Source organism: Pseudorca crassidens, chromosome 2 (assembly GCF_039906515.1).
Source record: "Pseudorca crassidens isolate mPseCra1 chromosome 2, mPseCra1.hap1, whole genome shotgun sequence".
NCBI classification, from domain to species: Eukaryota; Metazoa; Chordata; class Mammalia; order Artiodactyla; family Delphinidae; genus Pseudorca; species Pseudorca crassidens.
In genome coordinates, this window is record NC_090297.1 from 91,626,917 (window position 1) to 91,642,657 (window position 15,741).

The window sequence follows — 15,741 nt, forward strand, 5'->3', positions numbered from 1 at the left end:
CTGGATGAGCCCAAGACTGCTCCAGTTTACTGCCTGGCGAAATTCCAGGTAATAGTACAGAGAAGAAAGTACCCAGATAGAGCTCAGTGGACTACCTTGGTTGAGTAGATAGACCTGGGACACAAGGTAGACTAAGGCAGATACACTTCACTGGGCATATGATGAGAGAGAAATAAGCTATAAAGAGATAGATTTCAATAGATCTACAGAAGATATCCTTGAGTTTTGTGCTAAGTAGTGATCAGTGCATGTTTGTGAGGTTGCGGAAAGAACCCCTCAAAATGATTATATGTTACATTTCTCAGGATTAGCATAGGGCCAGGAAAAGTTCCTCTTCCCAACAGCAGAGAGAGAGGGACAGAGAAGGACACAGAGAGAGAGAGACAAAGACAGAGAGAAGAGAGAGAGAAACATTGTTCACAGGACACCAAGAAGATTACTCAGAATGGTTTTGTCTCAGTGGTGGGTAAAAATTAGCCTTAAACAAAATGTTTCTCTGGTCCTGCCTAACAAAGCTTAAATAAATAAAATAAATCAGAATTCAAAAAATATTAAGAAGTCAACAAGGTTACCAAAAAAATCATGAAGTTTGACATTTAATCAAAAATTTCCAGGAATGCAAAAAGTAGAAAAATATATACAGAGAAGAAAAGTAAACCATTACTTATCAATAAATGACACAGTTGATAGACTTATTAAACAAGGTCATTTAAAAAGTTATTATAACTGTATTTCATATAGTCAAGAAGATAGATGAAAGATTGAGCATGCAAAATTAGAGACACTGAAGATATAAAACTACCCAAAACAAACATCTAGGGATAAAATCTATAATGTCTGCAGAAGGAAAATTTGTGGAATGAAATTAATAGCAGAGGAGACATTGCAAAAGGAAAAATTAATGAACTTCAAGACATGGCAGTAAATACTATGCAAAGTTAAATATGTAAGGAATGTCTGAAAATAAAATGAGTAAAGCATCAGTGAGATTTGGGACAACTTCTAACAGGCTAAGATAAAAGTAATGAGAGTCTCTGAGAGAGAAATGGGGTGTGGGGAAGAAAAATATACAAATAAATAATAGTTAGTATTAACCAGTTTGATAAAAACTCTGAACCTACATCAATACCAAAAACTAAAAATGTCATAAGAACTATACCTATACATACTATAAATAAGTGGCTTAAAATTAGTAATAAAGAGAAATTCTTAAAAGGAGGACAATAAAAAATACACATTAGGCACAGAAGAACAAAGATAAATATGACAGCGTATTTCTCATTGGCAACAATACAAGTCAGAGAACAATGATGCAATTATCTTTAAAATACTAATGAAGAAAAATATCTGTCAATCTAGAATCTGCACCAACAAAAATATCATTCAAAAATAAATTAATTTTTATACAGACAATACCTGAAAAATTTCATAAGCGGGAGACCTGCACTATGAGAGTTGTTAAAGGCAGTTCTTCAGCTGGAAGAAAAATAATACCCAATGGAAATATGGATTTATTTAAAGGGATAAAGGAAATAAAAGCACTGGAAATGTAAATACATGAAAAAATAATATTTTCTTATTATATAAAAGATAATGGGGCTTCCCTGGTGGCACAGTGGTTGAGAGTCCACCTGCCAATGCAGGGGACAGGGGTTCGTGCCCCAGTCTGGGAAGATCCCACGTGCCGCGGAGTGGCTAGGCCCGTGAGCCATGGCCACTGAGCCTGCGCATCCAGAGCCTGTGCTCTGCAACAGGAGAGGCCACAACAGTGAGAGGCCCGCGTACCGAAAAAAAAAAAAAAAAGATAATGGACTATTTAGATTAAAAACAGTTACAATGAATTGCAGGGTTTATAAAATATATAGACAAATTACATGAACAGAGAAGGAACCAATATTTGTCTTACAAGGATCATCCTTGTAAGAATAATTTAAGTACTAACAGGTCATTGAATATTTGTTGAATGAGTTGGCATTATCGTCTAAGTATATCGCCTTATAGTTTCTTAATTTCCTAAAGCTAATTAATAATCCTATAAATTATTTATTTCGATAATCTCTTAACTGCATTGTTGTTCTATATTTCCTTTTACCACATTGTAGTCTTGGCTCTGGATAACTTTACACACTCTCCACTAGTCTACTGTAAATTTGCCATAACAAACCCCTTATATTGTGGTATGCTAGCACATGCTTAGCAACAAGCTTTCTGAAAAGAAAATGCTCAAATTTAAGCCTCTGCCAATATCTGTTGGGTAAATAATCCCACCATAGCCCATTTCAGGCTACCAGTGTAAAATCACTAAATGACTTAAGAAAAGATACTAGAAAATGTCTCTTGACAGCTCCAAAATACCACTACTTTATCCATCTTGTATAATACTGCTAGACAAATTCCATCAACTCTTTCACTTCGATATATACTCTTTCTTATAACAGCATGTGGGTCTCTTGCCTGAATAATTGCTGGTCTATAGGGCAAATGGAAAACCTTGCAAATGAAAGTACTATATTCTTCCAACAAGATGGGTCTATTTCTGTGGCATGTGGCACACAGATGTGGCAAATAGCAGACTCATCTGTAACATGCAAGACAGTGTTATGAAGCAGAATGAGCCCAGATTCTGGAGACAGGGTTAGATTTAAATTTGGATTCTCCCTCTTCTTTGAATCTGTTTCTTCATCTGGAAAATAACAACAATAATAATTCCTAACTTATAATTTTACCATAAAAGCTAGTTGTTGAAGGTAAATTTGATTTTATCTTGTATTATAAAGAGCACATGCTGAAATGATACCCATACCAGCAGATAGAACTCTGCCTTGAGATACATCTGACATTGCTAGGGACTAGTCATAATGGTCCAATCTAATTGAAAATAGAGGAGTGTGAGGGAGTTATATATTCTTTTTTTGTGGGGGGGAGTTATATGTTTTGATAGGCAGGCAGGTTATATATTGTGATACATATTGTGACAGGATCACAAGGTGATTAGAAAAAAAAAATAAACAACTCAGAAATATTTTCTTTCTGCAAGTCAGCATTTGAGAGTGCTGTTAGGAGATAGACATACACATTTGCTGGGCTAGATTTCTAGAGAAGAGCTCCAGACAGAAATATACATGGACAAAATAAAACAAGTAGAATATCTGCAGAGCATGAGTTATTAGATCATTTACTAAGACCAAAACTAATTTATATATACCAAACAACAAATTCATTATCAAAACTAAAGATAACATGGGGAAGCCCAAATATCAGAAAAATAACAAAGACTTGGTGTAATAGGGAAGAACAAATCTGACTCCATATTAAGTCTGTTTCTTTAACTTTAGCCTTTGCTTTCTGCTGCATTTGTTACAAGTTACTCACTAAAGGAATGTTGCCTATAACAACATAATGTTGCCTATATGCATACATAATGTTGCCTACATGCATACATAATGGCCTATTTCAGGGAACCCTGCCCCCTCTGCCTGAACTTTAAACTAAAATACCTTTGTACAGCTCAAAGGGAAACATCCTGACCCTGTCCACCTGTGAATGGCTGCAGGAAAGAAGAAATTAACACATCCTTCCCCAAGTGTGGCAAAACCAGGAAATAGTTGCAAAACTTAATAGGCTTTTTTACTTTACCTCCTCACCTCCTCCTCTCTCTGTTCTATAAAATAAACTAGCATCCAGACCCTGGTAAGATGGATGGTTCTCTAAGACTCTAGTCCACCATTTTCTCAGACCCAGCTTTCCAAATAGAGTTGTTATTCCTTGCCCCAATACCTCGTCTCCTAATTTATTGGTCTGTTGTGCAGTGAGCAGAATGAGCTTGGAATCAATAACACTGGGACGCTTATTGTAAATTTGTCTATCAGCTAAGTTAGAAATTGTAGGCCCAGAGCCCCTGCGTGTCCTTCTGCCTATCTTACAATGTAGACTCAGGCAAGACTGAGCCTGAAACCATTCAATCAAGTGGTTGCAGATTTAAGAAAAATAAGAAGAGGTGATCATAAACTTCAGTCTGTGACTTTCTAGAATTGGATTATCTATTCCAACTATATCTATCTATTTCTAGTTCCCTGTATAAATCCAGAGATAGGATTTTCCCCTCTCCTTCATCTATACATTTCTTACTCCAAAGTCAAGGCCTAACTTAAATATCACCTTGCCCATGAAACCTGATATGTCACTGCACATTGATTTCTCCCTTCCCAAGATTTCTTTTGTGATATCACATAGTATTGGCATGATAAATTATATTTTTTCATATATGTTGATACTCTTCCAACCTATCTTATAATTTCATTCATAGTAATGTATATGTACATTATATTAGTTTAAACAACTACAGAGGAGGGAAAAAATGATAAATTAAATAAGTGAGTTGTTTGGTTTTTTTTTTTAACATCTTTATTAGAGTATAACTGCTTTACAATGGTGTGTTAGTTTCTGCTTTATAACAAAGTGAATCAGCTATACATATACATATATTCCCATATCCCCTCCCTCTTGCGTCTCCCTCCCACCCTCCCTATCCCACCCCTCTAGGTGGTCACAAAGCAACAAGCTGATCTCCCTGTGCTATGCGGCTGCTTCCCACTAGCTATCTATTTTACATTTGGTAGTGTATATATGTCCATGCCACTCTCTCACTTCATCCCAGCTTACCCTTCCCCCTCCCCGTATCTTCAAGTCCATTCTCTACATCTGCATCTTTATTCCTGTCCTGTCCCTACGTTCTTCAGAAACTTTTTTTTTTTTTTAAATTCCATATATATGTGTTAGCATACAGTATTTATTTTTCTCTTTCTGACTTACTTCACTCTGTAGGACAGACTCTAGGTCCATCCACCTCACTACAAATAACTCAATTTCATTTCTTTTTATGGCTGAGTAATATTCCATTGTATATATGTGCCACATCTTCTTTAACCATTCATCTGTCAATGGACACTTAGGTTGCTTCCATGTCCTGGCTATTGTAAATACAGATGCAATGAACATTGAGGTACATGACTCTTTTTGAATTATGGTTTTCTCAGAGTATATGCCCAGTAGTGGGATTGCTGGGTATGGCAGTTCTATTTTTAGTTTTTAAGGAACCTCCACACTGTTCTCCATAGTGGCTGTATCAATTTACATTCCCACCAATAGTGCAAGAGGGTTCCCTTTTCTCCACACTCTCTCCAGCATTTATTATTTGTAGATTTTTTGATGATGGCCCATTCTGACTGGTGTGAGGTGATACCTCCTTGTAGTTTTGATTTGCATTTCTCTAATGATTAGTGATGTTGAGCATCCTTTCATGGGTTTGTTGGCAATCTGTATATCTTCTTTGGAGAAATGTCTATTTAGGTCTTCTGCTCATTTTTGGATTGGGTTGTTTATTTTTTGATTTTGAGCTGCATGAGCTGCTTCTAAATTTTGGAGATTAATCCTTTGTCAGTTGCTTCATTTGCAAATATTTTCTCCCATTCTGAGTAAATAAGTGCGTTTTAATTTAAGCTCTTCCCTCTTATCCTACTTATACCATGAGGGCTTGTGATTATAATCATCTTTGTCTGGAAGATGCTTCTGAAAATATGCTATAAAAAATTAACAAGTAATATAATGTATATTCATCTGTCCTTTAAAATTTGAAATATCTATCTTTCTCTCTATCTGTCTATCTACTATGTGGGAGGGGAGCCATACGGTGTGGTAAAAATAGAAGGTATGAGCCTTAGAATTAGATTAGACTGTAGGTCCAAATCACCTACTACAATGTGTGCTAATAGTTGTGTGATACAGATATAATTCCTTACTTATAAATTAGGAGTAATTATTTTATATAAAATTCAATGTCATAAATAAACTATCTAACATACTGTTAGAAATAATTAGTGCTCACAAATACTAATTGCATAACATCAGCTTTCTCCCTTTCTCTGCCTTGTTTCTCTCTTGTAATCTTTCCACAAACCATGTAACAAACATAGATTTCATCCTTGATACAGTTGGAAAATTAAGTGGTATGAACCAAGTAGTTTCCATTAAACAAATATAGATTGTTTTTGATCTATTCTGCTTCAGCAGATACTGTTGTTTATAATCTCTTTAATGGTCAATTATTTCCAGAAGAGCACGAAAACTCTTCTTTGGCCAGAATTTGAAAAATATAGTCATTTACTTTATAACTAAAAAAGAGAATATGCCCTACACATAGTGTTGTTGACAAATAGTTAGCCTTTTGAATATTCAATTTCATGTATTCTTCATGTCATTTTATTGATCTTAACTGTTTTGTTTAGCAAAATGCTTTCTTCAGGTCCATTAATATTTATGATCAGACAACATAGAAGAACTGTTTCATTAAATTTAAATTAAATGCTTGGTTATGTGTGTTTAGAGCAGTGTTATTTCTAATTGTTTATGCAGACTCCATGTCATTATATCTAGTGCTGGCTCTGGACTGTCTACCATGCTGAAAAATGCAGTGGGGCTTGGTGTTTTCTTTTGGAAGATAGAAAAGGAATGGTGATTCAAAATGCTAGAGATACAGAATCAATTCTGACTCAGTAGAGGCATTTTCTCATGATGAAGACTTTGATGAACTGTGTTACAAAATAACCAAATATTCCCAACTATCTATTAGGCCCTATATTTCTTGATACAAAACAAAATACTATTATTATCTATTCCCATTCAATCTCCTTTTTTTTCCCATTTCAGTAGTTGACATGGCATTCAGGGTGATATTGCAAAATATTTATCATTCCTTTTCTTAAAACTGTTCACTAGCTTCCTGGTACTTCAAGGATATCCAGTGTCTGCATCTACTGCATTCAAACTCTTTCACATGATATTCTCTCTGTTTCACCCCCGATTTTATCTAGCTCCCTAACTTTAGTTCTTGTTTTAAGATAATTTATTCTAAAATGTCTTGACTTATCACAATTGAATATATTAGGTTTTCATGCTATGAACTTTGACAATAGTTCATAATATCTTTATTACAGAATGTATCACAGATTATTGTAATCAAATATTAGTTGTATTTATTTTCTACTAAATTATAAATGCCATGAATTCTTGGAAAAGGAAAAGAAAGAGTGTTTGCTATAAAGTGTAGGTTCAAAATAAATAATAGAAACTTCTGATCCAGACAAAATGCCATGGACTTATCTCTCCCTGTTTCTCTTTGCTAAGTGTACCAATAAACCCTGAGCAATAGACAACCAAAGACAAATTCTGACAGGTGAAAGAAGGAAGGCATATAGGTTAGGAATCCCAGCACTGGGGAAAAAACAAACAAACAAACAAAAAACATAGCACAAGGTTTCTTACAATTCCCCACTCAATAAAAAAAAAAACCTTACTGACTTTGGCATTTCCTGACTTCCGAACTAGCAACAGAAGGCAGCTCAAGTAGATTCACCTCCCACCTCCCACCAAGATCAAACAGGAACCCAACTGAAAACATCAGGCAAGTCAGGAAGAACTGACAAGTAGGATCAACAGGAGCACACTAATAATATGCCACTAGAAGAATTGTTCTTCTTTTGTCATTGGACCTGATACTTCCCTCACCCACCCAGAGACCCTGCACAGTTCAAGAGTACCTGCAAGGGGGATTTTGCTACAACAATGCACTAAACAGAAGTGCTCTTTTTTCCATGGGCTGGAGATGCCTTTCCCTCAGCTAAGAGCACCAGATAGCCCAGCTAGTGAAGGGTATTCCATCCCCTCAGGCAGTACCAACAGGAAACTGTGAGCTCCACTAGTGTGAGATAAACCAAACAGACCAAATAGTATCTCAAAGACAGAAAATTAAATCATCATTGGAACAACAGTCCACAAAATTGGCCAGGACCTATATGGAAAACTTAAACTATGTGACTTCCTGCTGAAAAATACTTTAAATAGGACCAAGAGTCTCTTACCATAATGACCAAAAAACTAGAACACAACAACAACAAAAAATCACCCATCTTAATAAGAACCAGGAAAATAAAAACAAGTGAGAAAAAGAAATTAACTCATACCAACACCAAGATGTTGGAATTATCTAATAAGGATTTTAACGCAGCCATCATAACATTCAATAGGCAATTACAAATTCTCTTAAAATAAATAAAATATAGAAAATTTAAGCAAAGAAACAGATGTTATAAAAAGTGAAATATAACAGAAAACTAAAATAACAAAAAGTAAAATTTTGATGGATGAGCTCAAGAGTAGAGTGAAGAAAACTTATGAAAAAAAAATCAAGAGAATTTACCCAATCTCAATAACAGAGAGAAGAAAGAAAGAAAGAGAGAGGAAGAAAAGGAGGGAAGGAGGGAGGAAGGAAGAAGAGAGTGAGGGGGAGAGGGAGGAGGAGGAGGGAGGAAGGGAAGAAAAATCCTACCTCAGGGACCTGCAGGTCAATAATAAAAGATCAAAAATTTGAATCATCAGAGTCCAAAAAGTTCAAGGAGAAAGGCAGTGGAGCTGAAAGAATATTCAAAGAATTGATAGCTTAAAACTTCTGAAAGTTGGCAAAAAATATGAACTCACAAATTAAAGAAACTGGGTTAACATCTGGTAGGCTAAACCCAAAGAAATCTATGCTAAGCTACATCATAATTTAACTTATGAATACTAATGTTCAGAAAAACACCTTGAAAAGAGCCAAAGAGAAATGAAACATTACCTCTAGGGAAACCCTGATTTAAATGAAGATTGAATTTCTCATCTGAAATCATGGATGGGATAGGAAGTGGCACATTTTTCAGCTGTTGAAAGAAAAAAAACTATCCACCTTAAGTTTTACATCCAGAGAACTATTTTTCAGAAAAGATGAAGAAATAGACACTATTACCTACAGGAAAATTAACAGAACATGTCACTACACTTAAGGAATGACTGAAAGACATTTTTCAAAAAAAGGGAAATGATAAAGAAACAATCTTGGAGTATTAAGAAAGAAAGAAAATGGAAAGAATGCAAATATGATTAAATGAAATAGATTACCCTTCTCATGTGTTTTATAAATATATGTAATAATTCAAGTAGAAATTATAACACAGACTCATACTCCTGATAATAATATTTAAAAGTAAGGAGGATAGAGGAAGCTAAATAGAAATAAGCCTTCCTCACTTTACTTGAAGTGGTGAAATGTTTATTCCAGTAGACTGACAGTCATATGTGTATTGAAATATTTAGAGCCACTCATAAGAAAGCTATGGAAAATGATATACTCAAACACACTTTAAATAAATCAATATGAAACAAATTTTTAAAAATATACAAGATAATGCACATGAAGGCAAGGAAAGAGAAACAGAAAAACAAATATAAAAGAAATGATACAATACAGTAGTAAGCCCTAATATAGGAATACATTTAATGTAAATGATTTAAAAATATAAGTTATGAAACAGAGATTGAGAGTGGATAAATAATAGGTCCCAACTGTATGCCATTTTTAAGAAGTACACTTGAAATTCAATGTCACACATAGGTGGAAAGTAGAAAGATAGAAAAGGCTATCCCAAGCAAGGAGATACTTTAAAAAGAAGGAGTGGTTATATTTACAGCAGATAAAATAGCTTCAGAGCAAAGAAATTTACTGGAGACAAAGATGAACATTATATAATAATAAACAACAAAACAGTAATATATAACATTATTAAATGTGTAAACATCAAAAAACAGAGCCTCAAGTTACATGAGACAAACATTGATAGAGCTGAAAGGATAAATAAATTAACAGTTATAGCTGGGGATGTTACTAGAACTCATAGAGCTAATAGAAAGAAAATGAGGAAGGATATAGATTGAAACAAAACAGTAAACCAAAGGATCTATTTAACATATTTAGATCATCTTACTCAATGATAGCAGAATAAACACCTCTTTCAAGTACTCATTGAACATTCACCATGATAGAAAATCTTCTAGGTTATAAAACAAATGTTAACAAATTTAAAAGAGTAAAATTATACAAAGTAGGTTCTCTGACACTAATGAAATCAAACTATAAATCAATTATAGAAAAAACAGGCAATTGTCAAATCACTTGGTAATTAAATAGCACATTGCTAAATAATTGATTAGTCCAAGAGGAAAACTCTAAATGGAAACAAAAGTAGATCAGAATTATAATGAAAAAACTACATAACAAAATTTTGAGATGCAGCTAAAGCAGTGCTGAGAGGAAAATTCATAGCACTAAGTGCTTACATTAAGAAAGAGGAAAGTTGTCAAATCCATGTCTAATTTCCAACCTTCAGAAACTGAAAAAGAAGAGCAAAATAAATTCAAAGCAAGCAGAAGGAAAGAAATAATCATGATAAGAGTAGAAATAAATAAAATTGAAGAAAAAAATAAAGACAATCAATGAATTGCAAAGCTCGTTCTTTAAAACAATCAATAAAATTGATAAACCTTTAGTAAGATTGAAAAATATAAAAAGAGAGAAGACACATCTCCAATATGATGAATAAAACAGGAGATCTCATAGTCATTACAAAAGTAAAAAGGAATTATATGAGCAACTGTCCATTGAAATTCAAAAGAAATAGGCCAATTTCTAAAAAAATCCACAGACTACCAAAACTCCACCAAAATGAAGACCTGGATAATACTATAACCATTAATGACATTTAATTTATAATTTGAAACTTCCCCAGAAGAAATCTCCAAATTCAGATGATTCTACTGAAGATTTTCTGGCAAATATTTAAACAAGAATTAATATCTTTCTACACAATCTGTTCCAGAAAATGGAAAGAGGCAAGAACACTCCAAAACAAACTGTCCAACTAAAATTCTATACTCAGAAATAATATCATACAAAAATGAAAACAAAATAAAGAAGTTTTCTGCCAAATAAAAGCTGACAGACATCACTTCTAGCTCATCTATGCATAAGAACAGCAAACAGTTCTTAGAAGGAAGAGAAATATTACAGATCAAAGCAAGATCTGAAGAAGAACAGAAGAGCATGAAAAAAAACCACACAAGTATATGAGTAAATATAAAAAAGGGATTTAAAAATCTTCATTATATAAATGTCTGTATATACATAAAACAATTAAAAGATTGCTCAAAGCAAAATTAAAAATAATGTACATTTGGGTTCAGAACATGTGTAAAAGTTTTTAAAAAGTAAGAATGCAAACTATGGTAAGAATAAATAGAATTGTACTCTTGTAATGTTTTTACATTATTTGTGGAGGAGACTATAATTCAAGATATACTGTGATAACTGAAGCATGCATGTTGTAATTTCTCACGCAATTAGTAAAAAGATGTAGAGTAGGGGCTTCCCTGGTGGCACAGTGGTTGAGAATCTGCCTGCCGATGCAGGGGACATGGGTTCGAGCCCTGGTCTGGGAAGATCCCACATGCCACAGAGCAACTAAGCCTGTGAGCCACAACTACTGAGCCTGCGTGTCCGGAGCCTGTGCTCTGCAACAGGAAAGGCCCATGACAGTGAGAGGCCCGCACACCGTGATGAAGAGTGGCCCCCGCTCTCCACAACTGGAAAAAGCCCTCTCACAGAAACGAAGACTCAACACAGCCAAAAATAAATAAATAAATGTATATATATAAAAAATAAAGATGTAGAGTAAAGCAGTTAAATAGAGAAGATAAAACAGACTACAAAAACTAACTCACTTCAGCCAAAGCAAGACAGGAAATAAGCAAGAGAGGAAAAGACAACAAATGAAGCATATAGGGAACAAATGGCAAGATGTTATATGTAAAAATGGTCATATCAATGCTTACTATTAAATGTAAATGGACTAAACACTCCATGTAAAAGGGAGAGGTTGTCAGACAGGATAAAAATAAACAAGACAATTGTTTATGCCAAAAACACTTAAATATGAAGGCAAAGAGAGGTTGAAAGTAAAAGCGTGGGGAAAATATCATATAATCACTAAGCATAAGAAAGATAATTAAGAGTTAAATATGTAATTATGGGAAAGTAAATATTTAAAGATGAAATTACTGGATTTATGTACTGTGATGATGTAAGAAGAATGTTGACAAGGGAAGAAAGCTTAAGAAAGAAAGTGTTGCAAAATGATATGGAAAGCAAGACAAGCAAGAAAAATAAGTGAGGTTCTTAAATTTGCATTATACAATTACATAATAAATATATAATATTTTATTCCATGTGTTTTTAATTTTAAAATAAAGGTCAAAATACGTATTATTTTACATATACTTACAAAATATTTTTCCACAGATATTATTGCTTTTATTCTTTGACTGACTGTGATTCATAAAAAAAGATCTCATATTTCTGCCCAAGACAGTGCCTGGCTCACAGAATTTACTCTTTGTATATATCTGAGATATTTTATGGCAATTAAAAACTTAGGAATTTATGTCATTTGAATTCTCTTTCTCATGAATCTTTTTATGATCTGATTTAATAACCCCTTGACACTAAGATCACTCATTAAAAAAGCTATATTTCAGATTTCTCGTTTGTAATATAAATTCAATTAAAACATCATTAAAACAAACAGAAGCCATGACTTAGTGGCTCTGACAATAATTCTGAAGTTGAAGTTAATAAATGCCAAACATAATCTTTTCCCTGTTAAAAATAACACTAGAGGGCTTCCCTGGTGGTGCAGTGGTTGAGAGTCCGCCTGCCGATGCAGGGGACATGGGTTCGTGCCCCAGTCTGGGAAGATGCCGCAGAGCGTCTGGGCCTGTCAGCCATGGCTGCAGAGCCTGTGCATTCGGAACCTGTGCTCCACAACAGGAGAGGCCACAACAGTGAGAGGCCCACGTACCACAAAAAAAAATAATAAAAATAAAAAATAACACTAGAGACAGTACAAAGAATATTATAGGATGATGGTTGAATAATTTTTAAGCTTTTTAAAAGAGTCTCGGTGATGCAATTTTAGTTATATTGGAAAGTATTTTTATTCTTTATGTGCCAGCTATTATTCTTCATGTCTAAATTGCTGGTTGAAAGAAGGAAACATTTATACATGTCTCCAAACTGGGTCATTTCTATATTTTGCAATTCTCTGTTTTAAAAACTTACAATTAAAAGGGAAAGTCAGAAATATAAGCTGAACAGCAGGAAAGAGGAAATGTTGAATGCTGTTCCCTAGAATTTGTCTCTCTGAATTGCCCCTCAAGTTCATAATTTTTACATAAGATTTTGAATGTTCATGTTTATTATTAAGCATGACTTCTGGGGACAATAATGTAATTAACATCATGAGTATAATTTTTCAATACTATTTTTTATTTCAGAATATTTTGCAAAGCATTGTTTAAAACAGTGCATTCCAACTAAGTTTCCCATTTCCTTAGCAACTAGATACTCTCAAAATTACTTCCAAAACCCAAAATCTGCCAGTAGATATTTGCTAAAAATTAATGTTTCTCACTGAGGCTGAGACATGCACAGTTATATAATAAATAATGTATTACAATTAAGACAGATAATTCAACAGTGTTTATTAGTTATAAGTATATAATATGAATATAGCACTCTTTTAACTGGAATAAAATCAGACTATCCTGTTATACCAGTGTTATATTCTGTAGAAATAAAATATAAAACAGCTGTAATTGAAAATGAAAAAGCAGGATAAAGAATCATGGAAGCCATGAGATCAGCTGATTCCTTCCCATTTATATTAAGTTCCCACAGAGGTTTCTTTCTCTCAAGATCAATGACCATATACAATGATCTCAGTGTATTTTTAATGCTTTTATAATACTAATTATTAAATATAACTGATTATGATCTAGAAGAGCATAAAGGTCCATCTAAGACTGAAATGTTACCTTTACTCATTTTATTATGATGCTGATGAATATAGAGAATTTTGGCAGAGAATTTTGTTTGTATACTTTGGGCCATTAAAGAAAACAAATGCATTTTAGAGAAATGTTTCTTGAGCAGTTATAATTTCATTCCCCAGTGCCGTCTTCATATGCAAACATAAGTAGAGATTGTTTCTGGCCTTTGGAGATGAGTAAGTGACATTTAAACCAGAGTGCATGCAGTATAATAAAGAACTAGAAGCAGTCACTCACAATGTCAACCTTCACAAAATGTTTTAATCAGCTTTTCAGGATTTTTTAACATATTAATTTTGTCTTTCTTTCCATACTGATAGCATTTCCTATTTCCTTATTGTTTCCTATAAATTTTACAAGGTTTTAGAAAGTTTATATATCTAATTTCCATCAATGTTCTCTAAAATACTATAAAACAGGAGTATAAAAGTACATTTTATCTCCAAAATTTACAAGCAGCTCATGCAGCTCAATAAAAAAAAAAAAACAAACAACCCAATCCAAAAATGGGCAGAAGACCTAAATAGACATTTCTCCAAAGAAGATATACAGACTGCCAACAAACACATGAAAGAATGCTCAACATTATTAATCATTAGAGAAATGCAAATCAAAACTACAATGAGATATCATCTCACACCAGTCAGAATGGCCATCATCAAAAAATCTAGAAACAATAAATGCTGGAGAGGGTGTGGAGAAAAGGGAACACTCTTGCACTGCTGGTGGGAGTGTGAATTGGTTCAGCCACTACGGAGAACAGTATGGAGGTTCCTTAAAAAACTACAAATAGAACTACCATATGATCCAGCAATCCCACTACTGGGCATATACCCTGAGAAAACCAAAATTCAAAAAGAGTCATGTACCAAAATGTTCATTGCAGCTCTATTTACAATAGCCCGGAGATGGAAACAACCTAAGTGCCCATCATCGGATGAATGGATAAAGAAGATGTGGCACATATATACAATGGAATATTACTCAGCCATAAAAAGAAACAAAATTGAGCTATTTGTAATGAGGTGGATAGACCTAGAGTCTGTCATACAGAGTGAAGTAAGTCAGAAAGAAAAAGACAAATACCGTATGCTAACACATATATATATGGAATTTAAGAAGAAAAAAATATGTCATAAAGAACCTAGGGATAAGACAGGAATAAAGACACAGACCTACTGGAGAACGGACTTCAGGATATGGGGAGGGGGAAAGGTGAGCTGTGACAGGGCGAGAGAGAGTCATGAACATATACACACTGACAAACATAAGGTAGATAGCTAGTGGGAAGCAGCCGCATGGCACAGGGATATCAGCTCAGTGCTTTGTGACCGCCTGGAGGGGTGGGATAGGGAGGGTGGGAGGGAGGGAGACGCAAGAGGGAAGAGATATGGGAACATATGTATATGTATAACTGATTCACTTTGTTATGGGGCAGAAAGTAACACACCATTGTAAAGCAATTATACCCCAATAAAGATGTTAAAAAAATAAAATAAATAAAATAAAGGTACATTTTAGCCATAATCTAAGACACACACACACACACACACACACACACACACACAGGCACAGGCACTAAAATTTTCATAGAAGAAAACTAATGAGGAAAGTTAAAGAATTGAATATACAATCATTGTACCAAAATAACTAATTAATTACAGATACAAAATTGAGAAGGAGATAACTGGCATCTAATTTTTAAGGCTTCATTGAGGTATGAGTTATGTACCATAAAATTGACCCATGTTAATCATACAATTCAATGATTTTTAGTAGAAGTCCAAAGTTGTGCTGCTATCCTCACAATCCGAATTTAGAAGATTTCCACACACCCAAAAGAAACATGATGCCCATTGATAGTCACCTCTTATTCCCATCTCAGCCTAGGCCAACATTAGTCTTCTTTCTGTTCTATAGTCTTGTCTTTTC